General features: G+C 47.2%; 1 protein-coding gene and 1 long non-coding RNA gene across 2 annotated transcripts in view; one reads left to right on the top strand and one right to left on the bottom strand.

Moving 5' to 3' along the window:
- LOC146812590 (uncharacterized) overlaps positions 1-26,771 on the bottom strand; it is a 102,381-nt gene that overhangs the window by 21,405 nt on the left and 54,205 nt on the right. The gene's annotated exons all lie outside the window — the stretch shown is intronic.
- The window catches only part of RGS19 (regulator of G protein signaling 19), a 348,792-nt gene that overhangs the window by 279,732 nt on the left and 42,289 nt on the right, over positions 1-26,771 (top strand). The window lies entirely within an intron of this gene.

Below are 26,771 nucleotides of genomic sequence, written 5' to 3'. Positions count from 1 at the left end.
CTATTGAAGACGCCAGCACATAAGTTAGAGGTCGAAATGTTAACCAAAGAAAACTGACTAACTATGGTAGAGGCCTGGAGCCAGATTTTGTCAATCTGTCCTATGTACTTCTGACCAGCTGTCCAGATAAATCTTATTTTGTTTCTACCACAGTAACACCAGTTTTGTTATAATTGTCACTTTTAGCACGGTGCCACCACAAAAATCCACTTCTGTAGCACTTTGATATTTGTGTTGCAAAAACTAAAATAAAGGAAACATGCTCATTAAATAAGTCCTGGTAAGGTGTAAGCAAACTTGACTTAGGTGAGAAACAAATAGAAAGACAAGAATGGTAATAGCTTGGAGAAGGAATACTGGAGACAGACTTTCATGGTGACTCAATTTCTCTTGGTCTATTGGCTCTTTTACTTTCTCAACCGTTGGGCACCTACTAGAGAGAACAGATAAAGCTGTTAAATTAGGGCCCCCCAGCACTACAGGTGCATAAATGCATTTTAAGCAGCCTCCCCCACTTACCTAATCAAGCCGTGCCCACTGTCGACCTAAATATGTGGGAGGACCAGGGCAAGACATTTTGGGGGCCTCTGCACAGGACACATTTTGAATGTTATCACCCATTTTCTGCAAACTCAATCCCACACGATGCCAAACATTACTAAATTATATGTTAAACTTTAACAGGGGCACACAAAAACAGTTTAAATTTGTCTAACCCAGGACCCAAAAAATTCTTAAGAAGACAAGGGGTAGAGAGACAGAGTCAGAGGTAAATGTAGGCAGAGAGGTTTATCTAGAGAAATAGAACAGACAGAGCTCAAAGAGAGATATAGTTCGCTTTCTCAAGGGGGGCCTTGAAAGGTGGTGGCCCTGGGCAATTGCCCACTTTGCCCGTGCCTTAAAAATGTCTGCATGTGTGCCTTGGAACCAATCAATGTTTTGGACAGCTGCTAAGGGGTTTGCACGGGGTGCTGATAATTTGGAAAAATCTCTTTAAGCTAAGTAACGAGAGTCACCATAAAAGCGACTTTACGCGTCTTCTGAGTGTCTTACCCAAGACCTTACCATGCCATTTCGGTGCATTGAATGTCTTGGTTGTTCAATTCTTGACATGTTACACATCGTTTGCCAGGTTACATTGTTATTGAAGCTGTTGGAAGGGCGTGGTTTTTAGCTATCCAAGTGGCCTTTCCATGGCCTCTTGTATATCCTTCACACTGCCTGGGAGACAGACCTTCGTAACGGTGTTCTTCCAGATTTTGGCATTTCCTTTCCATTTGACAAGCTCTGCGCTGTACTGCTTGGAAATGGGCTCACCCCTTGTTATTCCTTCTGATGCCAGCTAACGTCTTGAAGCTCAAGATGGAATGTTTCTTGGGGCTGCACACATGTGATCTGACTGCTTTGCTAATCACACTCTACCATGCTTACTTCATTTCAATGTTTTAAACAGCTTCAGACTGTAGGTGTCACGTGCAATAGAAGGAGAGCGATCAATGAGTGGATTGAATGTGGTGGTTCTTCTAGTATGAGGTCTGAGTGTGTGAACACTACATCTAGAGTATGGTTGGTTTGTCACTACACTGCAGATATTTGTATCGGACCCCGTGGCGTTCATGGTCACTTCAAGCTTCGTCACTGACTGCATGTGAGGTCTGTCCACCCTACTTGATGATTCTCCCATTGTCTGCATTTCCTGGGCAGGGTATGTAAATGGATTTCCATTTCGAGGATTAAGGTGGTGTCACTCTCTGGTGGACAGTAGATGATTATTGCCATCAACGCTGTGTTTGGACTGAGTTCAACTCTAGGAGCAGCACACTTGAATGGAAGGGTCTGTTCAGGGCTCCTCTTCTATCCTCTCTGTTTTAGTGGACAATGTTATTACGACAGTTTCAGGTAATGTAAGTTTGCATTGGGTCATATCTGAGGCCTTGGATTTGTTTTTGCTTTGGTTTACTCTTCACAGGAGTCTATGGCTTCAACACAAAAATCTAAACACTTAATGTCTGTTTAGAGGTTCTCACAAACAATGCAGTAACACACAGCTGCCATAATTCATAGCAGCTGTATTTAGAGGCTTGCCTGTGAAGGCCAGGAGTAAGTAGCAGAACCGAAAACTGAGGTTATCACCAGCATTCGGCATCTTTCAGAGGTGTTTTACACCAGCCTTTAACTGGTCACAGAAATATCTGTCAATGTTTAAAATTTACAGATGTGTAAAAATACCCTACATTCGGATTACCAGACATTTTAACTACTGCGCTTTATTACCGCAACTACTAAATGGGGGCATGAGAGCATCAGTAAATCTTCATCACATCCCTAATAAAAGGCCCTCCTTTTAAACCCCATCATCACTTTAGGATATTAATAAAGTTCTTTCTTAGCAACCGTAGCCACGTGCGGCCTAGCAGGTAATATTACTTGAGAACCACCATTCTTAGCCTTACCAATTCGTTTTAACAGCTCTGATACGGTGGCTTTTATAAGCCTTTAATAAGCTTCAATTTAGAACTTGTTAAAGCTCTTTTTCTAAGGTTTGGGGTTATCATCTTCTAAATCACTTCTTTATAATGTTACACCAATTTTCGCAGATTCTGCCATAGGCATGTCATGCACAGACTTAGCAGATTGATTTCCAGTCTTCATTTGTCAGCCATCTTGATTCCTGACCATGCATTTTTAGTGACCTCCCTACCAAATACCCTTAGATAGATATCCAGGGAGAAATAGACAAACACCATCTCGTTGGGCCTTTCGATCAACCTTGGAGACAAGCTGTCTTCGCCATTAACAGGAGCCTGGAGGGCCACTAACATTGGAAGTACATTTTGGTTGTGATAGGAGGGCGTGAGGCGTTCTGCTGGCACCACTTGTGGTGTTGCAGTATAGTCTGTATGTATTGCTTTTTATCACTGCAAGCAATAACAATGTCAGCATCGTGGTATGGGTTAGTTACTTTTGCCATAATTGCCTCCAGCATCGCATGAGAGGTGTTTTGCAGTAACATAATTCCTCTTTAATCGAAACAATAAGACCCAAGGTATTGTTATATAGATTGGATGCTTTGTGCCCATCAACAAGCATGCCTACAGACCTAGGGCTCCTCTCTTTACCGGCCTCTCAATGGAGTTGGACTGATACTCTCTGGGAGGCACCCAAAGCGTCCTTATCCTCCTGAGCGAAACATGGCTGTGGGGCGTGCAACAGGCACGAACACGGTCACTCTTTCACACCTCCAGTTCCAAGTTCTGCTGTATATCAGAGGACAAATTACTTCTTGCAGCCTCGCCTTTCTAGGGACTTCAGACAGAACTCCTTTGCTTTTACAACCCAAAATCACACCGCCACGAGTTTCAGACACTTCTTTGTTCTTATGGGTAATTTTGGTAGGGTTTAAATAAAAAGGCATTGTGTTCCACTTTACAGGCCTCTTGGAGTAGAGCACCTCAAGTAAGTTAATCTAACTAGACTCTTCTGGTCAATAATCATATTTAATAATTTGATGATCCTCTCCTTCCCTCTCCTCAGAGTACGCAGTACCATCAGTTTTGATCCCATTTTTTATATTCGCTGGGCAACTTTGTCATTCTGAGATCTATATCATCAAATGTAATAACACAAAGCTTTTCAAGAGTAGAATGCCTAGGTCAGAAGACCCGGTGGCAACGTTTGCTCTTGTGTTATATCTCTGACTCTACAGAGTGTGGTTTTATAGTTTGCGGAAGAGGGGAGGGGGCAGCAGTTCAAGGATAGTCATCGAAGTCCTTAATCGATATACAAACCAAGAATTCACAGCTGTTACTTTACGTGGTCTCTCCAACCAGCCAGGCAGGAAGTGGAGTTTGCAGGATAAATTGATGATGGTTTTATAAGGTCACTTTTTCTCAACTGCATCCGTAATGTAGGTAGCTTGCTGGGGATTTCAGGGAGTTTGAACAAGGACCTTTTTTATAAGCAGCAGATAACAATGTAGGAAGCATCAACTAAGTCCTTAACACTACAAAGGTTGCTAAGGATCTAGGGCTACACCCGGTCCTCACAACCAGCAAGAGAAAAAGTGAAATTTCCAAGATAAAAACAGCAGAAGCAGGGTTCAATAGTGAGATCATTTCCTATCTCATTAATGGCCAGATTACTGATCGGTAATCTTCAGTACTCTAATTCTCACTTCCCTGTCTGAGTACTCAGTCATTGAGGAGAGATCTGCCTCCTCAAGAAAGACATGCAGTGAAGGGCAATTTGCTCTCCAATTAAAATTCCTGAATTTCCACATTGCCCCTACCAGGCGCGCAACACCCATAGGGCTCAAAGGGCTTCAGCCCCCCCGCCCCTTCGTGTGTGTCAGCCCGGGCTGAGACAGCTTCCCGGGCACACACACACAAAGTTTTTGAGATGCTGTAGTCTGGCGGGTCTGGCGTCCGTTTTATCGCAGCCGCACCCGAGTACTTCACAGGTCTTTAAAAGACCACTTACTTGTTAACGAGGCTTTGTTGTGTTTTTCACTCCTTCTTATAGCCCCTGCATCTCCACTCTGCCTATTTCTGAAAGAATGCTTGAAAGAATTACCCCCCCCCGAGACTTTTAGTAGCCCTGCAAAATTTGGCTCTAGTAGCGCCTCTGGCCCCTACGTAGGCCATGACCTCACCTCCGCATGGGCCATAGGCGGAAGACTCCAGCGCAACAAGATAGTAAGTAGTTGAATGCCTTTAAGAATGGTGCGTGGTAATTGACTATGTGCTTACCTTGGCCGCACACGCCTCCTTTGTGTCCGAGGCTAGGCACATGGCTAGGGGTATTTCTGATCATTCGCCGGTGTGGATCTGTATGGATGTTGGTAGAGGAGTGGGGGGCAGGGTGGCTCCGATTAACCCCTGGTATCTCCGTGACCCTAAGACTCGTAGTGCGGTGCTGAAGGCGGTCGATCGCTATTTCCAGGAAAATCTCGGCTCGGTCACGTCTGCGGTGTCTTTGTGGGTAGCGTTTAAAACTGTGCTGAGAGGAGAGGCCCTCTCCTTGATAGCGGCGGCCAAACGTCGGCGGGATGCGGAGGTCGCTCAGATCGAGGTGGAGATGGCGGCTCTAGAGTTGGTTATGGAGGAGGAGGTCACGGCAGCAGCGCTGCATAAATTGAGCCTTAAGCAGTCGGAGTACAAGGCCCTGGTGACGGATGCGGCCAAAGCTCTGAGTAGGGAGCAGCAGGGGCGACTGTACGACGTCGGGGACAAGGCCGGGAAATTAATAGCGTGGCTGGATAAAAAGGAGCGGGTCAATCATGTGGTGCCGGACCTAGTAACAGAGGGTGGCGTTACTGTCACTGAGCCGGATGGCATAGTCCAGTGCTTCGCAGATTAATTCCGCACGGTCTATACCTCAGTGTCGGACAGGCCGGTGGAGGACTCGTGTGAACTTCTGCGCGATCTTGCTTTGCCTTGCCTCTCTGACATAGACAGGGAAGATCTAGATGGCGACATCACAGCTGACGAAGTCGCGGGTGCTATCCGCTCACTGCGCCCGGGCAAGGCCTCGGGCCCGAATGGCCTGCCAATTGAGTTCTATAAGCTCCGGCCGGACAAGATCGCTCCACATCTACGAGCTATGTTTGTGGAGGCGCGGGAGACGGGATGCCTTGCATTCGACCAACGCCTGGCGACAATTGTGGTCATACATAAAGATGGCAAGCCCAGGAATAAGTGCAGCTCATATAGGCCGATCTCGCTACTTAATGCCGAGCCGAAAATGCTCGCTAAAGTCCTGGCCAACCGTTTGATCAGGGTGATCGGGGACCTGATCCACCCGGATCAATCTGGTTTCATCACGCACCGTAACACTGCGTTGAACCTTAGGCGCATCCACGGCGTGCTCGCAAGGACGGGGACGCTGCGGGAGCCGACCATTGTGGCAGCACTTGACGCCACGATGGCTTTCGACACGGTGGAGTGGGCATATCTGTGGGCCGCACTTGCAAAATTCGGCTTTGGACCTGGCTTTGTTGGCTGGGTGAGACTACTGTATGAAGGACCCCTGGCTAACGTCGCGGTCAATGGAAGGGCGTCCCGTCCGTTCGAGCTGGGGAGGGGCACCAGGCAGGGCTGTCCCCTGTCGCCGTTGTTGTTTGCTCTCGCTCTTGAACCGCTGGCGGCCTGGATACGATGGCACCCAGACGTAAGGGGGATTCGATGGTCACCAGATCATGAGGACCGCATTTCCCTTTATGCCGACGACATTCTGCTATACCTCACTTCACCCAGGAAGTCTCTCATAGTTGTCTGTGACATTTGACTTCTTTTGGTAGGAACTCGGGTCTCACCATTAACTGGGGGAAGTCGTATCTGTATGCCCTGAGTGGAGACGTCCCTGTTCTCCCGCGGAATTGCTCGATCCAGATCGTCCGGGAGGGTTTCTTGTATCTGGGGATCTATATCTCCACCGATCCAACTGTTCGATATGAGAGAAACCTGCTCCCTCCGTTGACACGCCTGCGGCGGGATGTGGCGGGCTGGCGGCGGTTGCCGCTTTCCCTCCTTGGCCGTGCTGCGCTGTTCAAAATGATGTCTCTTCCCCGGTTTCTCTATGCCCTGCAGAATACCCTGGAGCTGGTCCCGGCCAGCTATTTTCGGGAAGTTGAGAGCCTCCAGCGCTCGTTGCTGTGGGATGGCCGTCCGCGTATAGCGATAGCAAAGCTGACCCTTCCGTGGTACGATGGGGGTATCGCGCTTCCTGACATCAGAAGATATTATTGGGCCTCTCAGTTGAGTGCGATCAATCACGGAGTCTACGGTCCGGCGCTGAGCCCCGGCTTCGCTATGGACCGGTGGTTGCTGCGCGGGGGTAATTACTTTAGAGCACTCTACTCCAGGTCAACGGACGGGTCCCTCACGGGGCCAACCAAGGTGGCGGTGCACGTGTGGAAGGCGGTTACGAACTCGCTGGGTTGGAAGGATAGGCTCACCCTCGCCACTCCGCTGTTTGATTCCGATATGTTGGGGAAACTTTGGCACACGAAGGGATTCGAGAAATGGGATCTGATCGGCATATCCAGGGTGGGGGACCTGCTGGCTAAGGGGCGAGTTAAATCGTTTGACGAGCTACGGACGGAGTACGCTCTGGAGGGTACGGAATATTTCCGGTATACACAGGTACGCCATGCTCTTCGGTCCATCCTCGTCGAAGGGGAGAAGGTGCCTGAGACCTCTCCCTTGGAGGATCGGATCCTGGATGGCCATATGCCGGAGAGTACAATCTCCTTAATTTATAAGAAGCTCGTTAATGTCCGGACCGACCTCCTCCTAGGGGTGCGTGATCAGTGGACTAGGGACGGCCTTGAACTGGATGATGAGGACTGGCAGTGCGCCATCTCCTCTCCTAAGGAGGTCGTGATCCCCGCACGACTAAGGCTGGTCCAGCTTAAGATACTTCATAGAGTCTACGTCACTGGGCCCCGACTGATTCATATGGGTTTCTCCGAGGATGGTTTATGTAAGAGGGGCTGTGGGATGGTGGGCACCTTTCTACATATCATATGGGAATGTGGTGTGATCGCGGAGTTCTGGAAGCAAATTCATGTAGTGATGCAGGAGGTCACGGGTATTGCACTGCTGCCAGAGGCACGGCGCTGTCTTTTGAATGTCTGGGGTCCTACTGATTATGACGCGGCGCAGACGCAATGGGTGACCCTAGGAAATATGGTGGCGAAGCGTGATATTGCGCGACTGTGGGGCTCTCAGAGACCTCCCGCTCTGGATGCATGGATGGACAATATGGACTGGAGCATGTTTAGGGAGAAAACGGTGTATAGTGCCCGGGGGCGGCCTAAGAAATGGCATAAGATATGGGGACGATGGAACCAGTATAGGGGTGATATATGTCTGCCCCCGGCCACTGAACCGTTAGAGGAGCAACTTTCCCCCTAGCCTCACTTCCAACTTGGGATTTTCATGATGCAAATATGCTAGAATGTTAGCGCCTCTGCTTTTCCCTCATCCACCCGCCCGGTGGCTTTCTCCTGATTTTGGGAATGGGGCCAAGCCCCCATCGGGAACTGGCACAAGTTTATTGTGTATACTGCCTTGCTAGTGTTATTTATTGTAGGTTGTCTAAAAAACGGAACCTTTGTCTCTTTCCTGTACTAGAGCTACGGACGCTTTCATGTGTTGCTTGATTGGCTGCCGAACCTCCGGGATGTCGGCTGAATAGCTGTGTTCCAGATTGATATAAATAAAGGTTCTTAAAAAAAAAAAAAAAAAAGAATGGTGCGTGGGATTTAGTACGCCGGGTACAATTGAAATTACTCTGGTGACATTTGTGAAATTCGCACAATCTCGCGAATTTACGCTTGACGCGGTTTCGGGTCACTGTTCTTACCCGGCTGTGCAACCGTGTAAAAAAAAAGTCGCGCAGGAAACCAGCAGGAGACTGGTTTGCACAAAAAGTCTCATCAATAGAACATTTTCTGCTCAAACCAGTCTCTTGTTACTGTTTTTACGTGATGTGTGCGCTCGGGTAAAACAAAGAGCTCAAAATACCGATAAGGCAAATTAGTGAGATTTTCATGGTATTTTGTGAGATTTCGGGACAAAATAAATTACACGATTTCGCTATTTAACAGTCCTCTGAAGGAGAGCCGATAGACAGGTTATCCTTCTCTTTGGATGGGTGAAACTCAGTGGCGGTGCGTCCATTAGGGCGCTGGGGCGTTGACCCACAAGCCGCCAACGCCCGCAGCTCACTCGGCGGCTCTGACTGCACAGAAGTTGAGTAAACTGAAAATGCATGTCAGTCAGCATGACGCCGGAACGCCCACCCCTTCAGAGTTTGAAGGGTATGGGCGGACCGGCCTCATGCTGACTGACATGCATTGTCAGGCCAGGGGGTGGCGAGGAGCACACAGCAGGCAGCAGCACAGGTGCGCATGCTGGGTTTAGGTCGGAGAATTTTTCCGACCAGCCCAGTCATGCCCACTAGTTTTCAGTCTGGCTGGCGGCTGCGCATTAGGAGAGCGAGGGTTGATCATCGCCATAACCCTCGGTCTCCTAATGGGCAGGCAGGCGGCGAGTATCCCTGCTAAGCCAATCCTGGCGCTGCTGGAGCAGCGTCAGTATTGGCTGAGAGGTGTTGTGACGCAGCTGTTCCTGTACGCGCCAACGCGGCGCCTAGGAGCAGTCGCAGAGGCGGTGCGGTCGGACCCTGTCAGCCAGGTAAGTTAGTTGTATTTTTATTCTTATCACAATACTTTCTTTCTTGAATCCAACTCAAGGCGCTTTATTCCACTGCCTGCAACTTTTGTTTCTTTATTTTACACATGCAGGATTTTTATCCGCCTTTTCTCTTCCGTGTCCTTCTTTTTCATCCTTTCTCACTTTTCTCCCTTTCTCTCTCTTGCTTCAAGTTAAAATCTGATGGTGGAGAATAGTTTCTGGCCCCCAAAATAGGCGCTGGTGTCGAGCATGTCCGCCTCTCTGCTCAGCACTTCGCACTTGTGCAAATCCAAATATCAGTGACAGACACCGGTTTATTTCAAGAGACCCCTGGACTCTCGCACATTTTATTTCAGAACTTTACTTTTTATTTCTCCTTTTTCTCGTGTTCACGCAATCATGTTATCAGCCAGAGTAAAGGGGTTAAAAAGCAGAGATTGAGTTTCCTAAATAAATCCAGTAAAACGTATTAAATGGGTGTGAGAAGTTGGCCTGGCATAGGCTGTCCACTAGTTATAGGGGACACCGTGCACCAGTCCAATTCGACTCTTAAGGGACAACCTTTAAAGGAAGCTATCCTAGTGGTAGCTGTGGAGAGCAGCCTTCAGGCTAAGTCTTGAAGGAGTGTTAAGCTTATTGTTTTACCATAGATAACCTCTTGAATGACCAAATGAAAGAGTACTCCACACAGGTATATATATATAAAATATATGTATTTATTCTAAGAATAATCCCACTAGTCTCTTTATGAGACTGGAGGTAAAGATACAATTCAAACAAGCATTGATAGTTACAATAAATAGCACTGGAATCATAGGGCCCCAGGGGGGACCAAACCACATATTAAAAAAGTGGTATAAGAACCAAGACAATTCTACAGACAGTGCCTAGGGCACTCAGGGTCGCTGGTCCCTTACAAAACCACCCAAGGTAGTGAGGAAGGGCACCCACGGGAGACGGGAGATCTCTATTAAACCCTATGGAGAATGTCGCGGTTTGAAATTACAAGAATCTAAACACTTCTAGCAGGAGTTCAAGTTCAGCAGCTTAGAGTTAAGCTCTTGGAGGGCCCACACACACGACAGTACCGAGGTACCACTGTTACCTGCCCCAGGGAAGCCGTGTGCATAGGTCGTTTTCGATGTCGGGTCGCGATCTCGTTTTCAATGGAAAAAGGTGAAGAACTGCTGCTGGCGTGAAGCGTCGTAGATGTCGTGCAGATTGAAGATGTAGATCTTGAAGGTAAGGACCTGAAAGCAGAGGGGACAGAGTCTGGGTCACTAGCCAGTGACCAGGGAGCTCAGGAGAAAGAGCCCTTCAATGTCGGGTGTTTTCAGGTTGAAGACGGGTAGCTTGGATCAGCAGCCACGAGGTCCAGGAGGCTTCAAGGAAGACCAGCTTCTGGAGGGTGACTGTCCCACGAAGGATGAAGGCCGCTGCGGTGTTAGTGTCCGGATTGGATCCACTAAGCCTTGGCAACCGCAACCCATGCAAGGATCACAAAACAGCTACGGTGCAGACCCACGAGGTCTGAGCGAGGTCTCCAGCGAGGAGACTGTAGAGCAGGCCTGGAGCAACCAGGGGAGCCCTTTAAAGTAAAGATTGACCTCCGCTAGGGCCCACCAGTCGAGAGACAAGGGACCGCGGGAGGCGGCAATTTGGAGTGCGTAAAGATGAGCCCACGGGTCGCCGGAGCAGGCTGGAGCGTCGTCCTTTGGCACAAGTAATGCTGAGAGGTTGGCTCAATAATGGGCCAAAGCAAAACTTCCCCACTGGTCGGGGTCGTATGCTATGCAAGAGGTGCCGGTGTCCTGGGGTATTGGGGATCTCGGCACCCACGGGGTCCACGGTGCTGAGCTTTGCTGTGCACACTCACTGGCCTCTGGGATGCTTGGAAACCCACCTCAGGGTAGGCAGAAGTCTTCGATGTCCGTAGGAGCAGCGGAGTTCCAACCGGGTCACTTGCAGTGTTTCAGGTGCCTGCCAAGCAGGGGGGTAACTCCTTTACCCCAAGGGAGATTTCTTCATTCAGCTGTGCGGCAGCAGGTCGAAGGTTCAAGTCTTTGAAGTCCAAGATTAATCTGAGGCTCTGGGGACCCTGCACCCACCTTTATCCAGAGATTAGGGGAGTGTCTGAATCAGAGCCCACCAATGAGAGTTCAGGCGGGAAAGGGTGGCTACACCCTCTCCCCTTTGTGTGTTTTCCCGCCTGGGCAGGGGACAGGATGCCCCTGAACCTGTTTGAGGCGGTGTATGCAGAAGTAGGCACTGGAGAAGCCTACGTGCAAGTCTGAAAGACATCCTATGGTGCACCCACCCAGTTCCAAACCACATAGTCTGTCTGGGGAGGTGGGAACACCTCCCTGCAACAAGATCCCTATTGTCCAGCTGCCGTGGCTGGAGTTCTGCCCAGCAACAGGCAGCCAGAGTCGTGTGGGCGGCGGGTAGCATCCATTTTGTACTACGTGTGCACTTTTAAATTGGTGTCTAAAATCTGCCGCTTTTACCATATCACCCCTCTAGCAGGGGGGAATCATGCCCTCACTCCCATGGCTGGATTAGGGGTATGATTCCACAATGTTTGACACCAAACATGACATGGTTCTGTGCAGCCACTCTCAAGTTATCACACTATCGCGGTTACTTATAATGCGGTTAAGAGTATATGGTATGGCTGCACTACAAACAACCCAGCAATAGTTTTACGAAGGTTGCAGAGGGGCCCTACTCAGGTAGGGGTTCCCCCTCACACGCATCTCAGCACCCTGCCTTGTAGGATTAGCAAGGCCTGCCTTAGGGGTGACCTATGAGGATATATGTGTTGTATTAAGTGGGATACAGGATACCTATATCCCTGTAAGGGGTGCAAGCACCACCTTACCCAGACTACAGTAGTGGCCTGGTGGTGTCAGTTTGTATGGCTGTCCCAGGGGTGGCACAATAAGTGCTGCAGCCCCTGGTAGGCCTCTGAGGGACCCATGCCCTGGGTACCCAGGGTACCATCTACAAGGGGCTGATAGGGTGTCCTCAGTATCCAATTGGTATGTACCTAGGGTACACACATCAGTTTAGAGAGGAAGCAGATAGGCTGGGGTCCTGGATAGCAGGGCCACAGCCTGGCTAGGGTCAGAAAACAGTCAAAACATCAACAAAAAGTTGGGGGCAACTATGCAGTCGATGCCACTCTCCTACATAGGGATAAAACTAGTTGCCACTGTACATCAACTACAATACAACGACACGCACATAAATACTGTTATTGACGATAGTGAATTGAGAGACTTTCTGTCACCGAAGCTTCCCTTACGAACCGGAAGAAGCACTTTGTGCACTCTTTTATTTGTTGTTTCTGGCATCTTTACCTTCAGAAGGCCTCGGTGATAAACCACCCTCTGTCCCTTCATTGTATTTTGTTTTATTTAAAAGGAAGGTTGGTTCCCTCTGGAGCTGTTTTGCAGTTTCAATATTTTTTTTGTTTTTATCCCAAACACATTTTTTGCTTTCCGTAAAAATGTTTGGAGTGCCGTGGCTGGAGTTCTGCCCAGCAACAGGCAGCCAGAGTTGTGTGGGCGGCGGGTAGCATCCATTTTGTACTACGTGTGCACTTTTAAATTGGTGTCTAAAATCTGCCGCTTTTACCATATCACCCCTCTAGCAGGGGGGAATCATGCCCTCACTCCCATGGCTGGATTGGGGGTATGATTCCACGATGTTTGACACCAAACATGACATGGTTCTGTGCAGCCACTCTCAAGTTATCACACTATCGCGATTACTTATAATGCAGTTAAGAGTATATGGTATGGCTGCACTACAAACAACCCAGCAATAGTTTTACGAAGGTTGCAGAGGAGCCCTACTCAGGTAGGGGTTCCCCCTCACACGCATCTCAGCACCCTGCCTTGTAGGATTAGCAAGGCCTGCCTTAGGGGTGACCTATGAGGATATATGTGTTGTATTAAGTGGGATACAGGATACCTATATCCCTGTAAGGGGTGCAAGCACCACCTTACCCAGACTACAGTAGTGGCCTGGTGGTGTCAGTTTGTATGGCTGTCCCAGGGGTGGCACAATAAGTGCTGCAGCCCCTGGTAGGCCTCTGAGTGACCCATGCCCTGGGTACCCAGGATACCATCTACAAGGGGCTGATAGGGTGTCCTCAGTATCCAATTGGTATGTACCTAGGGTACACACATCAGTTTAGAGAGGAAGCAGATAGGCTGGGGTCCTGGATAGCAGGGCCACAGCCTGGCTAGGGTCAGAAAACAGTCAAAACATCAGCAAAAAGTTGGGGGCAACTATGCAGTCGATGCCACTCTCCTACATAGGGATAAAACTAGTTGCCACTGTACATCAACTACAATACAACGACACGCACATAAATACTGTTATTGACGATAGTGAATTGAGAGACTTTCTGTCACCGAAGCTTCCCTTACGAACCGGAAGAAGCACTTTGTGCACTCTTTTATTTGTTGTTTCTGGCATCTTTACCTTCAGAAGGCCTCGGTGATAAACCACCCTCTGTCCCTTCATTGTATTTTGTTTTATTTAAAAGGAAGGTTGGTTCCCTCTGGAGCTGTTTTGCAGTTTCAATATTTTTTTTGTTTTTATCCCAAACGCATTTTTTGCTTTCCGTAAAAATGTTTGGAGTGCCGTGGCTGGAGTTCTGCCCAGCAACAGGCAGCCAGAGTTGTGTGGGCGGCGGGTAGCATCCATTTTGTACTACGTGTGCACTTTTAAATTGGTGTCTAAAATCTGCCGCTTTTACCATATCACCCCTCTAGCAGGGGGGAATCATGCCCTCACTCCCATGGCTGGATTGGGGGTATGATTCCACGATGTTTGACACCAAACATGACATGGTTCTGTGCAGCCACTCTCAAGTTATCACACTATCGCGATTACTTATAATGCAGTTAAGAGTATATGGTATGGCTGCACTACAAACAACCCAGCAATAGTTTTACGAAGGTTGCAGAGGAGCCCTACTCAGGTAGGGGTTCCCCCTCACACACATCTCAGCACCCTGCCTTGTAGGATTAGCAAGGCCTGCCTTAGGGGTGACCTATGGGGATATATGTGTTGTATTAAGTGGGATACGGGATACCTATATCCCTGTAAGGGGTGCAAGCACCACCTTACCCAGACTACAGTAGTGGCCTGGTGGTGTCAGTTTGTATGGCTGTCCCAGGGGTGGCACAATAAGTGCTGCAGCCCCTGGTGGGCCTCTGAGGGACCCATGACCTGGGTACCTAGGGTACCATCTACAAGGGGCTGATAGGGTGTCCTCAGTATCCAATTGGTATGTACCTAGGGTACTCACATCAGTTTAGAGAGGAAGCAGATAGGCTGGGGTCTTGGATAGCAGGGCCACAGCCTGGCTAGAGTCAGAAAACAGTCAAAACATCAGCAAAACGTTGGGGGCAACTATGCAGTCGATGCCACTCTCCTACATAGGGATACAACTAGTTGCCACTGTACATCAACTACAATACAACGACACGCACATAAATACTGTTATTGAGGATAGTGAATTGAGAGACTTTCTGTCACTGAAGATTCCCTTACGAACCGGAAGAAGCACTATGTGCGCTCTTTTATTTGTTGTTTCTGGCATCTTTACCTTCAGAAGGCCTCGGTGATAAACCACCCTCTGTCCCTTCATTGTATTTTGTTTTATGTAAAAGGAAGGTTGGTTCCCTCTGGAGCTGTTTTGCAGTTTCAATATTTTTTTTGTTTTTATCCCAAACGCATTTTTTGCTTTCCGTAAAAATGTTTGGAGTGGCGTGGCTCTAAAAACGGTGATTTACAGTACGCTGTTAATTTAACATCAAGGCGTCAAGTATTAACTAATTATGGATATAATAATCGTATTAATACTTACAATGAAAAATGACGTTACAAAATTATAATACTCATAATGAAAACAACAGCAATAACGTGAATTATGATAACAAGAAAATAACAATATTACTGTTAACAGTAATAATGACAGTAATAATAATAATAATAGCTCCTCGGACTGGACCTGAAGCCGAACAGTGCTATGGCCGTAGAGTCAGTTAATGCTTTAGTGTGCCCTGTAGATGTGGTGTGCTTTAGGCTGGGTACCCCCCTGTGTGTGCCCTAAAGATCAAGCGTGTATAGATGCTGTCCTCGAGACTTTCGTGCCTCCGGTCAGTTTTGGTGGGTGCGTGCAGTCCTTTTGCTTATATCCTGTGTAATTGGCGGGTCCTGCCTCTGAAAACGTGAAAGCACTAAATATATCTGAGTTCAAAAGACAGCAAAACCTCCACAATTTAACTGTGTACGTTGAGGTGCGTGTGATTGTGTATTGTAGGGGTGCGTGAATGAGTACGTGTAATGATGCTCAGAGTGTCCTGTGGTTAGTGCGGTGCTGTTTTCGGGGGTATGTACGTTTTTTATGAGGCATTCCTGTGGTAATCAGGCGTACTTTGAGCGTTACATCTGTGGGATGTGGCCCAAGCGGCTAATGGTACAGGCAGCTGTGGTGTAGCATGTAGTGCGTGCTGGCACAGGCAGTAATGATGAAACAGTTTGCGGCACAGCCATGCGGTGGGTGCCGGCAGATTTGAAACAAGCTGTCATGGTTCAGAAAGTCATGGATGGGGGCAGATATTCTAAGTGCTCGTATTGCTCTATTAACCTTCCTGCTTCTTCAAATTTGCTTGAAAATGCACCATTTATCCGCTCTTTTTTTTCAAAATTTGCTCGGGGGGGGGGGGGGGGGGGGAGGGCAGACAAGCTCGCTGCACTCGCGCGCCACGGTGCAGGATGACAATAATTTTACGCGTCACCACTTTCAAATGTCACCAGCCGCCACTGGTGAAACTACTGTGTTGGTTTGTGATTGGGGATTGCTAAGAGTAAAGGCTCTCTGGCTCTAGCAGGACTGCCTCCACAGAAAGCTGTTGTTCTGTTACCTGATTGGGTTGCTTTATGTATCTGAATGGCTTTGCAGGCCATATGCGTGAAGCTACCCTGCTGCCGGCTGCATTGATGGCTTGATGCGGGAAATGAAGGCCGGCTTTTCGTTTATTTATTTATTTATTTAGTGCATTTTTATAAAGCGCGGACATTACCTAAAGGTGTCAGAGCGCTGTACAATAGAGCTAGTTACGTTACAAGAGAAAAGTGGTACAGAATATAACATTACACAGACTAAAAATGAAGGGTACACAAACACAAAATCCAACACAGCACACAGGGGTGAGGAATGTACAGGAAAAAATACAAATTTACAACGAAGAGCGAACTTCCAAGAGGGGCCAGAGAATAAAGGGTACACAAACACAAAATCCAACACAGCACGCAGGGGTGAGGGATGCACAGGAAAAAATACAAATTTACAATGAAGAGCGAATTTCCAAGAGGGGCCGGAGTATGAAAGTATTAGTTCTGAAAGTGTCTTTGGAAGAGAAGAGTTTTCGTACATTATTAGCCTGTGCATTTGGGCGTGTTTACGTGCAAGTCCAGAAAATATATTTTGTTCCGGAGTCTAATTTCTAGGTTCCCTCTCTCAGAAATTCTAACTTGATTTTAGAGATCACACTCTAGACGCATAGACTATGCAATCGATCGGGAACATTGGTATCAATATGAAGCAACTGGCTTCAAATCCCCAATTTGATTTCTAATGCAGCAGCGCCATCTGAAGGCTATTTCTGATACTGCTTCCTGCACATGGATCTCATGGCGCCCTTGGCCGAAACCGACGAGAGGCAAAGAAATATATTTACATTATCCCCAGTAACCTCTCAGTCTATAAATATAGACCCTCTTCAGTAATCTCCCACTGGGAAATTATTGCAGAAAAAATGGGTATGTGAGGGCACTTTCCCTCCTCCCAATAAACAACGGGGGTTCCGTTCCTTCACGTTTCCTGACATCTGTTTGAGAAGCTGAGCTACACTCGATCACGTGATACAACTAGAATAGCAGTGGCTTGTCATCTCATGCTCCTGATCTTAATAACACTTAGCGTGGCTTATCACTCTCCCGCTCCTTGGCACCGGGAGATTAAGTGATTGCCCAGGGTCACAGGATGTTGAGGCCACGCTGAGACTCGAACCTCGTTCCTCAGCTCCAAAGTCGGCAGCGCTGGCCGTTACGCCACACATTGCCCCAGCATTTGCTTAATTTGAGCTGGTGGTTTGCTGGCACCAGCACTTAATTGTCAACACAGGTGCTTGTGACAGTCCGCTACGGGGTGGCGCTGTCTGATTAATTTAGAGATGACCACAACAACAGTTAATTATTCATTTAATATACATTCGAAATTCCAAATGGTTAGTCACTAACTGCACTCCTCTTATCAAAATTATAACAAACGTTTTAAACAAATCAAAACACTTCTTTAGGCGTGCAGTCTCGGTGTGTACTCTGACTATGAACACACAAAATAAACTAGGAGAAATTGCTGATAGCCAGCAGGCTAACCAGTCTCACGACGCCCTACCAAGGTGATCCCTAAGGCTTCTGTACGTTTAGGACATATAGAATAAACTGCTCCACAGCTTGTCCACATCCATATAACAGTAATCGCACTCCACCAGAATCATCTACTAGCCTGTCTGCATGAGCCCTGTGCCGAGAAACTACTGATTTGAGATCGTCAAACCCCCAGCATGCCAGGGATAGCGGAAGTAACAGCATGCATCCTTTCACCCCTTATGACCTCACAGGGTTGAAGCATGTCCCTCTTAGACCACTTGGCTAACGCTGGGTTTGAGAGTAACAACTATGAGGAGAAGGCATGGGGGGGGGGGCATGCACAGTACATAGCGGTCTATTTACTAAGATTTAACTCCGTGTTTGTGTCAGACAAATGACGCAAAATCGTGGTTTTTTTACTAATTTACTCTCCAGCACTAAACTTGTTTAGTGCTGGAAAACACTCCAATTGTAGCTCAAAGCAGCTTCTTTGCATTACTTAGTGCCAGGGTGGCATATCATGGGTGGTGTATGGACGTTCCCATGCAACCACCCAAGGTTTCTGACGCTAAACACAATTTACTTAAAGAAATAGACAGGGTATAGTGTGAGAAAATAGCACCTATTTCAAAAAGGCGTTATGAAGGAGAAATGCTTTCATTTCTCCTTCCTTTTCTGACTTTGTATATGTGCTGCACTGTACAGCAAACATACAAAGTGGGAATAGTTTAAAGGTAGCCTGAGCTATCCTTCCAGTACAAAACTTATGCTAGACTCACGCAGACACCCTTGCACTATGGTGCAAAGTTCTTTGTGTGGCACACAGCAGTTAAATTTCAGTGCTTTAGCTAGGGAGAGTGGAGGAGGGTGCCATATTTCTGTAGATACAGGGCTCTCCTGCTCTCTTCTTTTCGCGCCGCGCAGCTTTTTAGCCTGCTGAGCTGCGTGAGATTATAGTAAATTTGCCCCATAGACTGTTATAGCCCTTTTCACTTTCTGTACTAATAGCTACTTTCATCAACCCTAAACCCAAGAGCAAGAAAAGTAGTGCCAAGGGCACTAACCAGCAAGCCAGGAGTAACATGGGCTACTGATGGCCACTCCCATTAGGCATTCACGTCAGTGATCCATGATTAAATAGGTGCAGCACGTTCTGTGCCCAAGGAGACCTGGAAGCTTGCATGACCAAGTCATGGTTTGCACTAGAGGTGGGGGAGCTGCTGAAACGTGAGCTCGGCTAGAGCCGGATATCTGGCAATAGCTCGGCTCGAGGCCCCATGGGAATTGAGTCAAAGGTGCACCAAGTCGAGACACAGTAGCTTCTATCGCCACTGCATCCCTGCAGTGCACTATCACACCATTCTCTAAGCCATACTATGTACAGCCGAGCTGGGGCTGGCCGGCACCACTAGCTATTTACATTTCCACAATAAGAATTTGGGAGACGGCTAGGAAGGCCAACCTCGAATCTGGGGAACCGGGTTCGAGTCTCGGCAACAACGCTGAGCATCCTGTGATTCTGGGCAAATCAATCAATCTCCGCGTGCCTAACAAAAAAATGAATGTGTCCTCATGTAACGCAACTGGTGCTCGTGTAAAGCGCTCTGATACCTGATACCTTCGGATCAAGTTCGGCTATATAAAACTCTGTAAAAAAATTAATTAAAAAAAGAATGCAAAAAAGCCTGTGGCACTGGATTACCTCCCATCTGTTGAACCCAGGGACGGTTGGCGAATGATGTGACAGTGCAGAAGAGGGATGCATGGAAGCCAAAGGGAAGGACTTCAGCCCATCGGCTGGCAGAGGAGGGATGAAGGCATTCCCACTGAACTCGGAAGCACAGGTGCACAAGTGGCATGTGTGGCATACTTCAATCACAGCAGGCCCGGCTCTAGAATTTATTCTTTTGGAGGGTGGTAAAGAAGCATGGTTAGGCCATGAAGATGAGTGGGTACCTGCCAGAAAACAGCAAAGTATTTAATCGATCTGATATTTTAGGTATTGCCATTTGTCTGCGTTTGACATTTTTAACAACAATCAGCACCCAAAGAGCTACATACTTTGCTTTCTTTGATGTGCTTCCGGCTTGGGGAAGGGGAGGGACCAAGCTTGTCATATCTTTAAGCTGCAGAACTTTAAGACTGCCGCATGCTCCTGGTCATGTTCATCAGCAGAAATGTTTCTGCCAACATACAGAGCCAGTTTACAGCTTTTCTTGCTTTTAAAAAACGTTGGAAGCATTTTACCTTGCAAAGCACTGAAGTGTAAAAATACGGTGCAATAAGCCCAGGAGCATAATTCAGATTTCAGGGTATCCATGCTGGTCATTTGTGCTGCAGCTAATAAACTCTGCTGACTTCACACCTCTCCCCAGGCCTGAAAGTATTGTGTATCAATGGTGTTAATCCTTCAAATAAACGACAAGGGAGAGCTCTAACTGGCCTTGGGTGGGCCAGGGTATGCCTTGTCTGGGTCTGGCCCACCCTCTAAAACCGGGCCTGAATCACAGTATTTTCATTGGGCCAGAAAGTGATCAGTGGGAAGAGGTGGTGGAAGCTGTGGGCTGGCGTTGCTTACGAATCTATTGGTGCGGGCACTCGGCACGGATCTGGATGCAGTTAGCAATTGCATTAGGGTGACCAGATTTTTAGAATGAAAAAACGAGACGGACATAGACATAGTACTGTGTTTTGGTCGCCGGACATTTTTGTCACATATTTATAATTGTCATATATATCTATATAAACCTGGAAACCTTGGCAGGGCTGCTTGGATGACTGGACACAGATTCACCCCTCATTAAATCCTGCTGTACTGCTTAACCCCTTCTGTGCCCATGACGAGCTGGACTCGTCATGGGCCGCGGTTGCGCTGTGCCCATGACGAGTCCAGCTCGTCATGAACCCCGCCCGCTAATGCAACGCCCGGCACAGGGCGGGGAAAGGGCGTGGCACACAAGGGGTTAAGTGAGACAAGGCAGCAGAGCGGGAGACTCTTTCAACAACCCAAATTCTATCCCTGGGGTGAAGAGAGCCGAAGAAAATGTGAGCTTGCACTACATTGTTATTAATGTGCACGCTCACCCAACCCTCTCTCAAAGACTGGGGCAAGTCTTGTTTGCAGCAGAAATTGTTGGCACGCCGGACAGTCCTTGAAACACCCGGCAGATCCGAGTTGTTTGGTCACCTTAGACTAATGCAGTGGTGTAAATAGCAGCTAAACGCATCATGTGAGCATATTTACGTGTGGTATTTCACTCACTCAGGAGCATATTAACAAGCGGCAGCGATAATTATCGCTGGCCGCTCTTAGCGAGAAAAATGTTATCGCTGCCCATCGCAGGAAATTATCGCCATGCTAGCGTTGTATTAACAACGCATAGCGCAATGGCGATAATTTTCCAGCGATAGCGATGTTTTCCATGGAACATCGCTGGTTTTCCAGCGATGTTCCATGGAAAACGGCGATAACCTTGCTGATACGACCCTGTGGTCGTAACAGCATAATCCACCCCCAATGGTAAGTATAGCTCAGTCAGCATTTTAGCAGACGTTAGTTTTGGGAGAAAACAGCTGTTTTCTCCACAAACTAACGTCTGCTAAAATGCGTGGGCAACCTTGTAAATATCGTGATGTGTACATCAGCGATATTTACAAGGTTGTACTGCCAAGTGACGCCCACTTTGCATCTCATTAGAGATGCAAAGGGAGGCGTCGGGTAAAAGGATGCTAACATGCGCTAATGCATGTTATCACCCTCTTGTAAATAGGGCGATATTTTTATCTCCGCTTTTTTGGCTTTAAAAGCCAAAAAAGCGGCGATATGGCCCTTGTAAATATGCCCCTCAATTCTCTCAACTCATGCATCCAGTTACTGGGAGCATGGGCTGATAGCCATGGGTGGCATGGAGAAAGTGAGAGCTATACAAACAGAAGAAGAAACAGTGAGAAGTGGAAAGGTAGAAGATAAGAGAAATGGGTGAAGGGACATAGGGAGTGAGAGGAAAGTAAGTGAGAGATTGCAAAAGAGAAAGAGAGAAATGACAAGGAAGAGAAGGAGAACAGTGGGAACAAGAGATCGAAAGAGGGATCAACAGAAGAAAGAGGAGGCCGACTGTGAGAAGGAGGGAAAATAAAAAAGTATTCAGATGAAGGTCGTTTTGTCGACTTGGCTCGTTTTTTGGCTCCAAGAGCTAAGCTGGACCCTGGCTCCACCCTCCCCATGAATTCTCTGGCTTGCCCACCTTTACTTGGCACTGAGCCATTCCAGAACTGTTACGGACGTTCTTACCGATGCTAGCTGGTTATTGACATTACCTGCCCTGCTTCAGCTTTTTGAAATTCCCGAAGAGGTGTATTTTCAATTACTCCATTATCTAAAAAATGCTGCTTTATGTTAGTAGCAAGAGGCAAACACATCTGTGCCCATATGTTTCTTGGTCTGTCACTAACTCCTCAGAGAGTATAGACACAGCATGACCAGCAGTCTCCACAGGGAGTCTGGAGTGCAGAAGCATGCTGGGACAGCTTCGGATCAGGAACTGTCAGTGCCTGATGCGGATCCTGCACTCCCAGAGAGGGATCAATCTTGAAAAGAGCAGGGCAATGTCCAGCTTCGAACCCACAGAGGAAAGTAGTGCTGTGTTATCAGGGTCACTAAAAGCTGCTTCTAGATTGTGCATAAACCTATGCATGTTATGATTAGCAGAACATACGTAAAATCGGAAAAATAATAGGTCAGAGAATGAAAAATAACCCCGGTGGAAGGTGTCAAATAGGACCTGGGGTCACTTGACAGCTATGGGCTTCGAAAAGCACCAGCTACAACCACAACATGCAAAACTAGCAAGGGGCGACTGGGTTTATTGCAGCTATATTTTATCTTAAGAATTTAGCTTCACATCATAGCACTGGAGCTCTAAAACTAGAATGATAGGCTAATCACTATTTTTAAGTACAATAAATATTTGTTCTGCCCTTTCAAAGTAGAGCAGGCCATTTGATAATCATCTGCGCTTACAACCTACTCCACTACCATGGAGCTGTTCACAGGATCACCCCACAAAGGGCACCCTCAAAGCTGGTTTAAAGAGCTGGATGGCAAAGTGTGATCTTCAAGTACACTGAAAGCGCCACCAGGTAGACGGGGGACGTCTAACAAGGGAGAATACATTTCCAGGTTAAAGGTGAAAGTGGCCACCTCAGATATAACAGTTGCCAAACTAGCAAAGACAATGGACGTAAATACTAAAGATAGTGAAGCAAGGAAGGCTTGAACACAGGATTGTAAAATGTGCAGAGAGCTAGTATCATATGGTTACCGGACCTTCCAGCAGGAGCAGTTTAACAAAATCCAAAACGAGTTATGGCATTTTGGCTATGAAACCTCTGCTTTCTGGAAAAGAAAAAAGCTGCCAGTTCAAAAACGACATAAGGCCATGAACAATCTACGGCATAAAGTTGTAAGAAGGTCACGCCTCGCCTTCTGCTGTAAGAGAGTTTGAGATACAGCGCTTAAACTGAAGAGGCCGGGTCTGGTTGTACCCAAATGTTTCCCCAGAAACAAGGAACAACTCTTGACCAAGAATGAAGTTAAAATATCCTGGGACAAGGGCCGACATAGCCTTCCAAGCAGATAAAGCTCCACAAAGCCAAACACTACCGCGACTGGACTGGTGATCTTTGTATACTTGCACCCCTGCCTTTGTTTCAAAGCTTGTACAGTGCAGGGATGGTCAATAATGGTTCACAACTGAAATCTTCACTTTACATATGGTGCTCTTTAAATTAATTGAAGGAGAATACCACGCCCAATGACATTTAGTGGCCTTTAAGTATAAAAAATTGATCTGACCAGCTGCGGCAGGGTCTGGGCCTTGTCCCAAAATACATTTTGAAAGAAACAGCCAACACTGCATATTTTTTCAAAAATATAGTTTTTGATTATTTTTAATAATACAAAACAACATCTATGTCCTCTTCGCAGCAGGGTAACAAGCAGATGCCACCACACAATTGAAAGTCTCAATAAGGGTGATCCAATCGCGTAGCAAGCCAAGGTGGAGTCTGGTGGCTCTTCCTATGCACATAGAGTAGTATTCATAACTTACAGCAAAACATACTAGACGTAGAAGGTCCGGGGGTGGGGGGTAGTAAACAATGATTGTATCTACATCTGGTGCTCTGGGGGAGAATTTCTCACCCCCTTCCTCGCCAGGGGAGAAGAAGGGTCAAGGTCACAGGATCCCAAGTTGGAGGGGCGAGTAAGTGCCACACATTCAGAACATTTGCAGATTTTGCAGTACTAAGCTGAAAGGTCTAACAAGCATTAGTAAAGCCAATAGCCTCTGAGACCTATTAGCTCTGCCAATGCCTTTTGTCCATGCCGTTAGATCATTTTGTCAGCATGTGCTTGATGTATTTACCGAATAAGAAACAAGCGAATGAGAGACCATAAATCCAACCAATCGTTTGCAGTGGGCGGGCGGTAAAGCTTTTTGAGCACTCATGCAGCAAATGACAACCGGTACATTCAGGAATGGACCCACAAGTCATAGGTCTTGACATCTAGAATAATTAAATGGAGCCTCCTATGGTTATTGGAAGATTCTGTGGAAGAGGGGTCCAACCAAGGTCCAAGGACTGCAAAGCGACTGTCGGTATCATTATGACACTTCCTGAGTGTCCACATAAAAAAATAATCACAACCTTGAGGGTGGGGGGGGGAGCTGTGAGGGTGAGGGCGGTGTCTGGAGATCCCCGTCTGTATTCTTCGGGATGATAGCCTGAGCGAAGTGAACACAGTTAGTCCAAAATCTATTTGGATAGTTTGCATCAATCTAATTGTAATGTTTTCTGTACGAATAGGAATTGAGCAATTGCTAATGAACGCTGAGTACCGGCATACACGGCCAATCTGCTTGGATCCAAACTGATTTTGGGCTAACATTGTGTTCACTTCGTGTGGATGATCATCCCTGGAGGATACAGGCGAAAATCTCCAGACAGACCTCAACCCCTGGGAGGTTGTGATTGATTGATTTTTTTATGCATACCCTCAGGAAGTGTCATAACGAGACTGACAATGGCGTCGCAGTCTAGGGACCTTGGTTGGACCCTTCTCCCACAGAATCCTCCAATAACCATAGGAGGCTTTATTTAATTATTGTAGAATTCAAGACCTATTCTTTTATCAAAATCTTCCCACTGCTGAATGAAATCTGTTCCAGTCCCTGCCTGTCTGGCTTCTTCTTTCAAACAGACCTATCGTCAGGAAAGAGGATTTATAAGTGTCGGACCAAGTATTTAGAACAAAAAGGCAATCCTTACAACAGGGGTTGCTGCAATCCTTGAAGACATAGGAAGCATGCACTACTGCAGAATCACTGAGGTGCCTCATGCTCGCATTCAGGAGTGGGAGGGACATTTGTCACAAAGGGCATTTTATAGCGGGTGACGGTGTGCCGTAGCTAAATGGCAACTACCGCAAGGGACCCACCATCCGCAGATGTGGACTCCAATATAGACTTCCTCTCGCCAATCGGATGCTATCCTGGGGTCTTCTCTCCAGCAGAACAGGACGCGGGGGATTGCCAGGGCTTCGACTACACATTTGTTGTCATGCTCCTATTAGATCACAGGTTCACCTACTGGTACTGGTCTGTTTTCAAGGCCCAGTGAGCCAAAAAGGTCCTTCTGCTACAATGCTCAGGATGAGAATTCAAACCCCAAAAGAGGCACTTGGCAAAGCAAAGGATTCTGTCAGGAGAGCAGCATTTGAAGGTGGTGGGGGGAGCGGGCATGCAGACAGAATGATTAAGAAGCAGTAATTACCAGCAGTCCTAGATGCTAAATGCAAACAGGGGTTGGGGGGAAGGAGGCTGGGTGCTTAGCCCAGATTGCCTGTTGTACTTTATAGTATCGTATGTTGCCTATTCCATATAGTGACAGCTGCACGTTCCCATCATTTAGAGTTAAGAGTAGAGACATAATTATATATTATTTTTGCTAACATATGAATCCATGCTTACGTGCGCAGCCACTACGAGTGAATAGTCCAATTGAATTCTGAACCATATATTGACAGTCCTGCCTCAGATGAGAGTTCACTATTTCGTCATCTAAGTTCCTTTGTAGTGTTCTCGAGGCGATTTCCTCCTAATCCTTTACCACTAAGAATGTTTATTGATAAAAGAGACGATACAGGTGCAGAATTATGAATGTCTGTGTTCATTCAACCAATCCTTAACCTGAGTGGCTATGTAACAGTATACTCGGAAAGCTTTCTCACCTCCGAAATAATCTTAAATAAAAGAAAACCTCTGCATTTATGTAATGAGACTAGTATGTATAACAAGGGCATGAATGCGCACTTCAAAGCCCAGTCAGTATACATGAGTTCACAAAATTAACTCAAGACTATGCAAAGCTTATCGGATGCAAAGGTAAAGGGGGCTGCAGCATGAGAAATGCTGCTTGCACTTACGTCAAGTGCATGTGTGTGAGTGCGTGCATGGATACCTGGATGGGAATGCTGATATAACAGCAAATGAATGGGATGCTGCACATGACTGGATTTGTCTGCAAAGGTCTACCAGTGTCTTTCTGGATGTGCACAAAAGTGTGAGATAAGTGTCTGAAGGACTCCCATGTGAGCACGGTACACGGTCTGGGTGTTTATGTGGATCAAGGAATTCATCCACGTGTGTGAGATTTCATGTGCAATTATGACCATGACACTTTGCATCTCTGACTACATGTGAGTGACTAGGGACCTTATATACGAACACATTTTCCAATAGACACACAATGGGTAAAACCCTTCGATACATTTGGCCACAGAGATGATGATGTCCAGGTGTTTGTCAGTGGCTCCAAAGTTGGTGGCTAATGTGGCTTCTTGTGTGGGTGTCTTTCTGAGCATACATGTGACTTCGGGGGACTCCACATGTGGGTGCAGATGTGTGAGCATGACTGCGACACTGAAAGCGATACCATTGCATGGGTTTTGTGCAGGTGACTCCACGTGTAGGCATCTAAGTGGTTTCACATGCAGGCGACTATCCACCTGATGACTAAATGGCCATGCCACGTTGCAGACATCGTGTCTGCTCA

Source organism: Triturus cristatus, chromosome 7 (genome assembly GCF_964204655.1).
Source record: "Triturus cristatus chromosome 7, aTriCri1.1, whole genome shotgun sequence".
Taxonomy (NCBI): domain Eukaryota; kingdom Metazoa; phylum Chordata; class Amphibia; order Caudata; family Salamandridae; genus Triturus; species Triturus cristatus.
The sequence above is the reverse complement of the archived record's forward strand: the minus strand, read 5'-3'. Positions and strand labels throughout refer to the sequence as shown.